Raw genomic sequence first — 9,230 nt, 5'->3', positions numbered from 1 at the left:
ACTGCCTGCATAGAGTTAAAATAAATAGATACTGTATGTACGGTCGGGTCTACGTCACTTCCGCTTAGTTACGGCTGCCATTTAGGATCGCCGCTGAAAACAAACTGCGCGCGCTCACAATCATTGTTGATATAGTCGTCTTTACCGCTGTTTATTCGCAAAGGCCTGATGATTTGGTCATGCTAAATGGCGTATGAGTATGTGGAAAGCCTTGATAGGTGTGCAAAAGTTGCTGCAGTTAAAACTGCTGCAGTTAAGAAGCTCGTAGTTGGATCTCAGGATCGAGCTGACAGCCCGCCGCAAGGCGAGCTGCTGTCCCAGCCCCTGCCTTGGCGCCCCCTCGATGCTCTTAGCTGAGTGTCCCGTGGGGTCCAAAGTGTTTACTTTGAAAAGATTAGAACGTTCAAAGGAGGCCTGGTCATCTGAAAACCCCAGCTAGGAATAATGGAATAGGACTCTGGTTCTATTTTGTGGGTTTTCTTTCTCTGAACTGGGGCCATGAGGGATGGCTTGGGGGCATTCATATTGAGCCCACTAGAGGTGAAATTCTTGGACTGGCGCAAGACGGATGAAAGCGAAAGCATTTGCCAAAAATAGTAGAGAAGCTTCAATCTTTGACTGGACTGGGTTGCTTGACGTGAGGACATTTCGCTTCAAATCACAGAAGCTTCCTCAGCTAAAATTCTTGCTCTGGTAGTCTGACTTCTGTCTTGACTCTTGTAGAGAAGAATAAACCAGAAGCCAACAAAAGCTGGAGTTTTTTAACCTAACCAGACCCCACCTACCGAGAGGCTGACTGCTATAGGCTAGTGACTAAACAATAGCTCTAATTAGCACCTATTGTGCTCTAGTTAGCACTCTCCTAATGACAGGATGGAAGCCTCCCCTGATGGCTCCCTTGATGACGCTCTCCTGATGACGTGAATGACTCATTACCATGAACAAAAGACTGAAACTGCTTTGACCTGAGTACCACATGTAAACAGGGGACAAAGCGTGTCTGAGACCCGCTCCGCAGTTAAGGCTGGGTTTCAACTGTTTTACAAAGAATGCTTCCTTGACACCTCTCTCAAACCATTTCTTCTCTCTGGCTAAGATTTTAACTTCCTTGTCCTCAAACGTGTGGTTAGTGTCTTTCAGGTGGAGATGAACTGCAGACTGAGGTCCACTGGCGACCTCTCTGCAGTGCTCGTATAGCCTCTTGTGTAAAAGTTGCTTCGTCTCACCTATGTAGTGTTCATTACAGTTTTCCTGACATCTGATATGATACACTACATTGCTCTGTTTGTAACTAGGGATCCTGTCCTTAGGGTGAACTAATGTCTGTCTCAAGGTGTTGACTGGTTTAAAGTAAACTGGGATTTTGTGCTGTCTGAAAATCCTCTGTAGTTTTTCCCCTACTCCTGCTAAATAAGGGAGAGACACTCTTCTTCTTGTCTCTGTCTCCTGTCTATCTGGTCTCTTGTTTTCTGGGACTTCTGCACTTTGTCCAGGGACCAACGTGGGTACCCACATACTGTGAGGGCTTTCCGAACAAGTTGTTGCCCTTTAGCCCTTCCGTCTGCAGTTGTGGGCACCTGTAGGGCTCTGTGTTGAAGAGTCCTGATCACCCTGAGCTTGTGTTCAAGGGGGTGGTTTGAACCAAAGAGCAGATATTGGTCAGTGTGAGTGGGTTTTCTGTAAACCTCTGTCTGGAGCTGCCTGTTCTCTCCAATCGTAACATCACAGTCCAAGAAGGCTAAATGGTTGTTTTTGGCATCCTCATGTGTGAACTTGATATTGGAGTCCACCGAATTGATGTGTTTGGTAAAGTCCTCGACCTCCTGTTGCTTGATTTTAACCCACGTGTCATCGACATATCTGAAACAGTGACTGGGAGAGATGCCCGTGAACGACGTCAAGGCTGTCTTCTCCACTTGCTCCATGTACAGATTGGCCACAATGGGGGATACCAGAGACTCCATCGCACAACCATGGATCTGCCTGTAGTAATTCCCCCTAAACAGGAAATACGTGGTGGTAAGACAGATCTCCAAGAGTTGGCAGATGTGGTCTGGTGTGAGTTTGGTCCTTTCAGGTAGAGACACATCTTCCAGCAGTCTCTGCCTCACAGCTGAGATGGCCTCAGCGGTGGGGATGCAGGTGAACAACGAAGTCACATCAAATGACACCATAGTTTCATCTGCCTCCAGCTGCAGGTCCTTGATTTTGTTCACAAAATCTTGTGTGTTCTCCACATGGTGGTCTGAGTTACCCACTAGAGGAGCCAAAATCCACTTGAGGTGCTTGGCCAAATTGTATGTGATGGAATCTGTGCTACATACAATAGGCCTGAGTGGCACGTCCTGTTTGTGGATTTTGGGCAGTATGCCTGTCGATGAGTCCCTCTTTCTCCAGGTTTTGGAGGCAGCTAATGATTTTCTTCTTATAGCCACTCGTGGGGTCTCTCTTCAGACGTTTGTATGTACTGGAGTCATTGAGCAAGTTGTTGATCTTGGCCTCGTAGTCCGATGTGTTCAGGACCACCGTGCGTCTGCCTTTATCTGCTGGCAGGATAAGGATGCTTTGGTCCTTCTGCAGTGCTGCCAAAGCTTTCTGTTCTTCTCCTGTGATGTTGGACGGAGGAGGCTTAGCACTGTTAAGCGCTGCTGTGACTCTTAGTTGGAGGTCCCCAGCTTCTGACTCTGACAAACTGTTGTGTTTAATGGCTGACTCTACTGCAGTGATGTAATCTACTGTCGGTATATGTTTAGGGGTCACTGAGAAATTTAGTCCTTTGGTGAGCACATCCTTTTCTGTCTGTGTAAGAACCCTGTCGGACAGATTCTTTACCCAATTTTCCCCTGTTGTCACTAATTTGTCTGGGTGTATCTTTAAAACTACTCCCACTGAAAGTACACCTTTCTGCACTAAAAGGTTGTGAAACTACCGGATTTGCCTCTCCTACTTTTTAATGCTCAGCCATTTGAATTTTAGCTATGACTTGTGATCTTTATTATGGGCCCTTCCCCCACTAAGTTTCTAACCTTTTGTAAAGACTATCAAGATTATTTTGGAGGTCTAATATTTTAAAATGAGCCTTCTAATTCTAAGACCCAAAATCCTCCTAAGGTAACTGTGCTGGATCTTTTCTGCTGTGTGGCCTGCTTCTAGTGCCTTTTGCTTCGTGCAGTTGGGAATAACATTGTTTTGTTGCATCTTAGGTTAAATCTTAAGCGGTTTCTAAAGTTAGCTATCTTTTAGAGTCCTTTCCAGCACTGGCACGTAAGCTGGAAGTAAAAAAAGAAACAGAGCATGTAGTGTATCTTATCAGATGTCAGAAAACTGTAATGAACACTAATAGGTGAGACGAAGCAACTTTACACAAGAGGCATAATACCAGCAGCACAGAGAGGTCGCCAGTGTTGGGAAAGTGTAGGAACACAGACCCACAACAGGGGGCGCAAATGAACGGACAATGGAGTAAGTCAAAATAACAACGCTTTACTGTTGGGAATGTGCACAACGAATACAACCAATTACAGAAATGGACAAAAGTCAATACACAAGGTGTCGTGTGGGCAGGCTCGAAGATAGGAGACGCCTTTCCAAGGTAAGACCGGATACCACACGGCTTTCCTCCGCCACAGGACCCCGGGAATACTGGAGCCGCCAAGTCCCGAACTCCCAGGTGGCCACTGCCTCCGCGTGTCGGACCTGGTACTGCTGGCGAGGGAAAAAGAACAGTTAGATGGGGGCGAGTTTGCACCAGAACTCCGAACGGCAGGAAAGGTACCTCCACCTCTCGTTGGAACAGTAAACCAATAACTAGCTCAGTCAAAACTGTGTACTCAGTAGGCTTTGATATGTTACCTCTCTGGTAGAAACGATATCTCGGCAATGAGGTGAAGATGCCGTCCTGCTGATATACCCCACTGATGATTGCCGTCAGCTGTCTCAGGTGATGGGTGACAGCTGTCACCGAGGCTGCTCCCGTGAGGCGGCGGCGCCCTCTGGTGCCTGGAGCCCGCACTCCAGGCAGGGCGCCCTCTGGTGATGGGGGGCCAGCAGTACCTCCTCTTCAGCGGCCCACACAACAGCCAGTGGACCTCAGTCTGCAGTTCATCTCCAGCTGAAAGACACTAACCACACGTTTGAGGACAAGGAAGTTAAAATCTTAGCCAAAGAGAAGAAATGGTTTGAGAGAGGTGTCAAGGAAGCATTCTTTGTAAAACAGCTGAAACCCAGCCTTAACCGCGGAGCCGGTCTCAGACACGCTTTGTCCCCTGTTTACAATGTGGTACTCAGGTCAAAGCAGTTTCAGTCTTTTGTTCATGGTAATGAGTCATTCATGTCATCAGGAGAGAGTCGTCAAGGGAGCCATCAGGGGAGGCTTTCGTCCTGTCATTAGGAGAGTGCTAACTAGAGCACAATAGGTGCTAATTAGAGCTATTGTTTAGTCACTAGCCTATAGCAGTTAGCCTCTCGGTAGGTGGGGTCTGGTTAGGTTCAAAACCTCAGCTTTGTTTGGCTTCTGGTTTATTCTTCTCTACAAGAGTCAGACAGAAGTCAGACTACCAGAGCAAGAATTTTAGCTGAGGAAAGCTTCTGTGATTTGAAGCGAAATGTCCTCACGTCAAGCAACCCAGTCCAGTCGAAGATTCAAGCTTCTCTACTGATGGAAACCACCTGGACAACTGAGAGCCTACACAGAACATCCATCCATCTATCCATTTTCTTCCGCTTTATCCGGAGTCGGGTCGCGGGGGCAGCAGCTCAAGTAAGGCCTCCCAGACCTCCCGATCCACACACACCTCCCCCAGCTCCTCCGGAGGAACCCCAAGGCGTTCCCAAGCCAGCCGAGAGATGTAATCCTTCCAGCGTGTCCTGGGTCTTCCCCGGGGCCTTGTCCCAATGGGACGTGCCTGGAACACCTCTCCAGCGAGGTGTCCAGGGGGCATCCGGAAAAGATGCCCGAGCCACCTCAACTGACTCCTTTGACGTGGAGGAGCAGCGGCTCGACTCCGAGCTATTCCCGATGTGACCGAGCTCCTCACCCTATCTCTAAGGGAGCACCCAGCCACCCTGCGGAGGAAACTCATCTCGGCCGCTTGTACCCGCGATCTCGTTCTTTCGGTCATGAGCCAAATCTCATGACCATAGGTGAGGATCGGAACGTAGATTGATCGGTAAATCGAGAGCTTTGCCCCCCTACTCAGCTCTCTCTTCACCACAACGGTCCGATACAGCGACCGCATCACTGCAGATGCTGCACCGATCCGTCTATCGATCTCACGCTCCCTCCGTCCCTCACTCGTGAATAAGACCCCGAGATACTTAAACTCCTCCACTTGAGGCAAGGACACTCCACCGACCTGAAGAGGTTAAAGCACCTTTTTCCGGTCAAGAACCATGGCCTCGGATTTGGAGGTGCTGATTTTCATCCCGGACGCCTCACACACGGCTGCAAACCACCCCAGTGCACGCTGAAGGTCCTGATTTGACGAAGCCAACAGAACCACATCGTCCACAAACAGCAGAGACGAGATTCTGTGGTTTCCAAAACAGACCCCCTCTACACCCTGGCTGCGCCTAGAAATTCTGTCCATAAAAATAATGAACAGAACCGGTGACAAAGGGCAGCCCTGGTGGAGGCCAACGTGCACTGGAAACAGGTTTGACTTACTACCGGCAATACGAACCAAGCTCCTGCTGCAGTCGTACAGGGGACCGGATAGCCCTTAGCAAAGGACCCCGGACCCCGTACTCCCGGAGCACTCCCCACAGGGTGCCCGTAGGGACACGGTCGAACGCTTCTCCAGATCCACAAAACACATGTGATGGTTGGGCGAACTCCCATGAACCCTCGAGCACCCGATGGAGCGTGTAGAGCTGGTCCAGTGTGCTGCGACCAGGACGAAAACCACACTGCTCCTCCTGAATCCGAGGTTCGACCATCGGTCAAATTCTCCTCTCCAATACTCTGGAATAGACCTTACCGGGGAGTCTGAGGAGTGTGATCCCCCTATAGTTGGAACACACCCTCCGGTCCCCCTTCTTAAACAGAGGGACCACCACCCCGGTCTGCCAATCCAGAGGCACTGTCCCCGATTGCCACGCAATGTTGCAGAGGCGTGTCAGCCAAGACAGTCCCACAACATCCAGATACTTAAGGTACTCAGGATGGATTTCACCATCCAGGAGCCTTGCCACCGAGGAGCTTTCCAACCACCTCGGTGACTTCTGCCTGGGTAATGGATGAGTCCACCTCTGGGTCCCCAGTCTCTGCCTCCTCTTCGGAAGACGTGATGATGGGATTGAGGAGATCCTCAAAGTACTCCTTCCACCGCCCAACAACATCCCCAGTCAGAGTCAACAGCTCCCCACCCGCACCGTAAACAGTGCCGGTGGAGAGCTGCTTCCGCCTCCTGAGGCGTTGGACGGTTTGCCAGAATCTCTTCGAGGCTGACTGATAGTCCTCCTCCATAGCCTCCCCAAACTCCTCCCACACCCAAGTTTTTGCCTCTGCGACCACACGGGCTGCGGCACGCTTTGCCTGCCGGTACCTGTCAGCTGCCTCTGGAGTCCCACCTACCAACAAAGATAAGTAGGACTCCTTCTTCAGCTTGATGGCATCCCTTACTTCCGGTGTCCACCACCGGGTTCGGGGATTGCTGCCGCGACAGGCACCAGAGACCTTGCGACCACAGCTACGAGCGGCCGCATCAGCAATGGAGGTGGAGAACATGGTCCACTCGGACTCCATGTCTCCAACCTCCCCCGGGATCTGGGAGAACCTCTCCCGGAGGTGGGAGTTGAAGACTTCCCTGACAGAGGGTTCCATCAGTCGTTCCCAGCAGACCCTCACGATACATTTGGGCCTGCCGGGTCTGACCGGCTTCCTCCCCTCCCAGCGGATCCAACTCACCACCAGGTGGTGATCGGTCGACAGCTCTGCCCCTCTCTTTACTCGAGTGTCTGAGACACGTGGCCGAAGGTCAGATGATACGACTACAAAGTCGATCATCGACCTCCGGCTCAGGGTGTCCTGGTGCCACGTGCACTTATGGACACCCTTGTGCTCGAACATGGTCTTCGTGATGGACAAACTGTGACTAGCACAGAAGTCCAACAACATTTGCCAGAAACATTTGCCAAAAATCTTTTCATTAATCAAGAACGAAAGTCAGACGTTCGAAGACGATCAGATACCGTCGTAGTTCCAACCATAAACAATGCCATCTAGCGATCCAGCGGTGTTATTCCCATGACCATCCTACCCGGCTGATGGCAGCCAGCCATTTATCCCTTATGTCTGGACTTTTGTGGCACTTTGTGAGCTTGAAAAAATGCACTTTTGGATCTTTTAACTTATCATGGTTGGTACAGCCAACTACAACAAACAATCGTGGCATTCTCTGTGAAAACTGGTGTATACTAATGTAGAAAAAATGTGGCAGAATGATGCAAGCATGATGGACGTCAAGTAGGAAATGAGCACGACAGCGGTTTGTTTTCAGCGGCTCAGTTACTATGTGCGCGCACATCAGGGACCCGAATGTCTGACGGTACCTATAAAAGGCACCTAGCACCCCCTGCCTGAAAACTTCTTGTATAAATCATTTACATTATCCAGACAAGAACAGACAATCAAAGGGGTGGCATAATGCCCAAATGTTCATGGGGTGAGGAAACCTATTCTGATTTGGGATACAAATTTTGGACTCTATTGGACAGAGATTCTCTGCGACCTGATCCCGATTTTAAATAGTTGAAGATAAGTGAGTATGAGTGGACAGAGGTAACCAACATCAATCATTGATGGTCCAAAGTAGAACACTGAAAAGAAAGAAAGAAAGAAAGAAAGAAAGAAAGAAAGAAAGAAAGAAAGAAAGAAAGAAAGAAAGAAAGAAAGAAAGAAAGAAAGAAAGAAAAAACTAACCCTCAACATTACAAGATGTGTACAGTGGGGCCAAAAAGTATTTAGTCAGCCCCTGATTGTGCAAGTTCCCCTACTTAGAAAGATGAGAGAGGTCTGTAATTTTCATGATAGGTACACTTCAACTATGACAGACAAAATGAGAAAACAAAATCCAGGAAATAACATTGTAGGATTTTTAAAGAATTTATTTGTAAATTGTGGTGGAAAATAAGTATTTGGTCAATAACAAAAGTTCAACTCAATACTTTGTAACATAATCTTTGTTGGCGATGACAGAGGTCAAACATTTCCTGTAAGTCTTCACCAGGTTTGCACACACTGTAACTGATATTTTGGCCCATTCCTCCATGCAGATCTCCTCTAGAGCAGTGATGTTTTGGGGCTGTCGCTGGGCAACATGGACTTTCAACTCCCTCCACAAATTTTCTATGGGGTTGAGGTCTAGAGACTGGCTAGGCCACTCCAGGATCTTGAAATGGTTTTTGTGGAGCCACTCCTTTGTTGCCCGAGCAGTGTGTTTGGGATCATTGTCATGCTGGTAGACCCAGCCATGTTGCATCTTCAATGCTCTCACTGATGGAAGGAGGTTTTGGCTTAAGATCTCATGATACATGGCCCTGTTCACATTCTTCCCTTAACACAGATCAGTCATCCTGTCCATTTTGCAGAAAAACAACCCCAAAGCATGATGTTTCCACCCCCATGCTTCACAGTAGATATGGTGTTCTTGGAATGCAACTTAGAATTCTTCCTCCTCCAAACACAATGATTTGAGTTTTTACCAAAATGTTCTATTTTGGTTTCATCTGACCAGATGATATTCTCCCAATCCTCTTCTGGATCATCCATATGCTCTCTGGCGAACTTCAGACTGGCCTGGACATGTACTGGCTTAAGCAGGGGGACACACCTGGCACTGCAGGATTTGAGTCCCTCTCTGTGTAGTGTGTGGCCTTTGTTACTTTGGTCCCTGCTCTCTGCAGGTCATTCATCAAGTCCCTCTGTGCAGTTCTGGGATTTTTGTTCACTGTTCTCATGATCATTTTGACCCCACGGGATGACATCTTGCGTGGAGCCCCAGATCAAGGGAGATTATCAATGGTCTTGTATGTCTTCCATTTTCTTACAGTTGCTCTCACTGTTGATTTATTCACACCAACCTGCTTGACTATTGTTGATTCACTCTTCCCAGCCTGGTGCACATCTTCAATTTTCTTCCTGGTGTCCTTCGACACCTCTTTGGTCTTGGCCATGGTTAAGTTTGGAGTCTGACTGTTTGAGGCTGTGGATAGGTGTCTTTTATACAGAT

At 48.6% G+C, this 9,230-nt stretch overlaps 1 protein-coding gene across 1 annotated transcript in view; it reads left to right on the top strand.

Moving 5' to 3' along the window:
• The first annotated feature begins 7,100 nt into the window (after window positions 1–7,100).
• cip2a (cellular inhibitor of PP2A) overlaps window positions 7,101–9,230 on the top strand; it is a 29,933-nt gene continuing 27,803 nt past the window's right edge. The window contains exon 1 of the mRNA XM_034167861.1: window positions 7,101–7,105. The gene's annotated coding sequence lies outside the window, so the exon portion shown is untranslated. The remainder of the gene's footprint in view (window positions 7,106–9,230) is intronic.

The sequence above is a fragment of the Thalassophryne amazonica genome, chromosome 1, assembly GCF_902500255.1.
Source record: "Thalassophryne amazonica chromosome 1, fThaAma1.1, whole genome shotgun sequence".
Classification (NCBI taxonomy): domain Eukaryota; kingdom Metazoa; phylum Chordata; class Actinopteri; order Batrachoidiformes; family Batrachoididae; genus Thalassophryne; species Thalassophryne amazonica.
The sequence above is the reverse complement of the archived record's forward strand: the minus strand, read 5'-3'. Positions and strand labels throughout refer to the sequence as shown.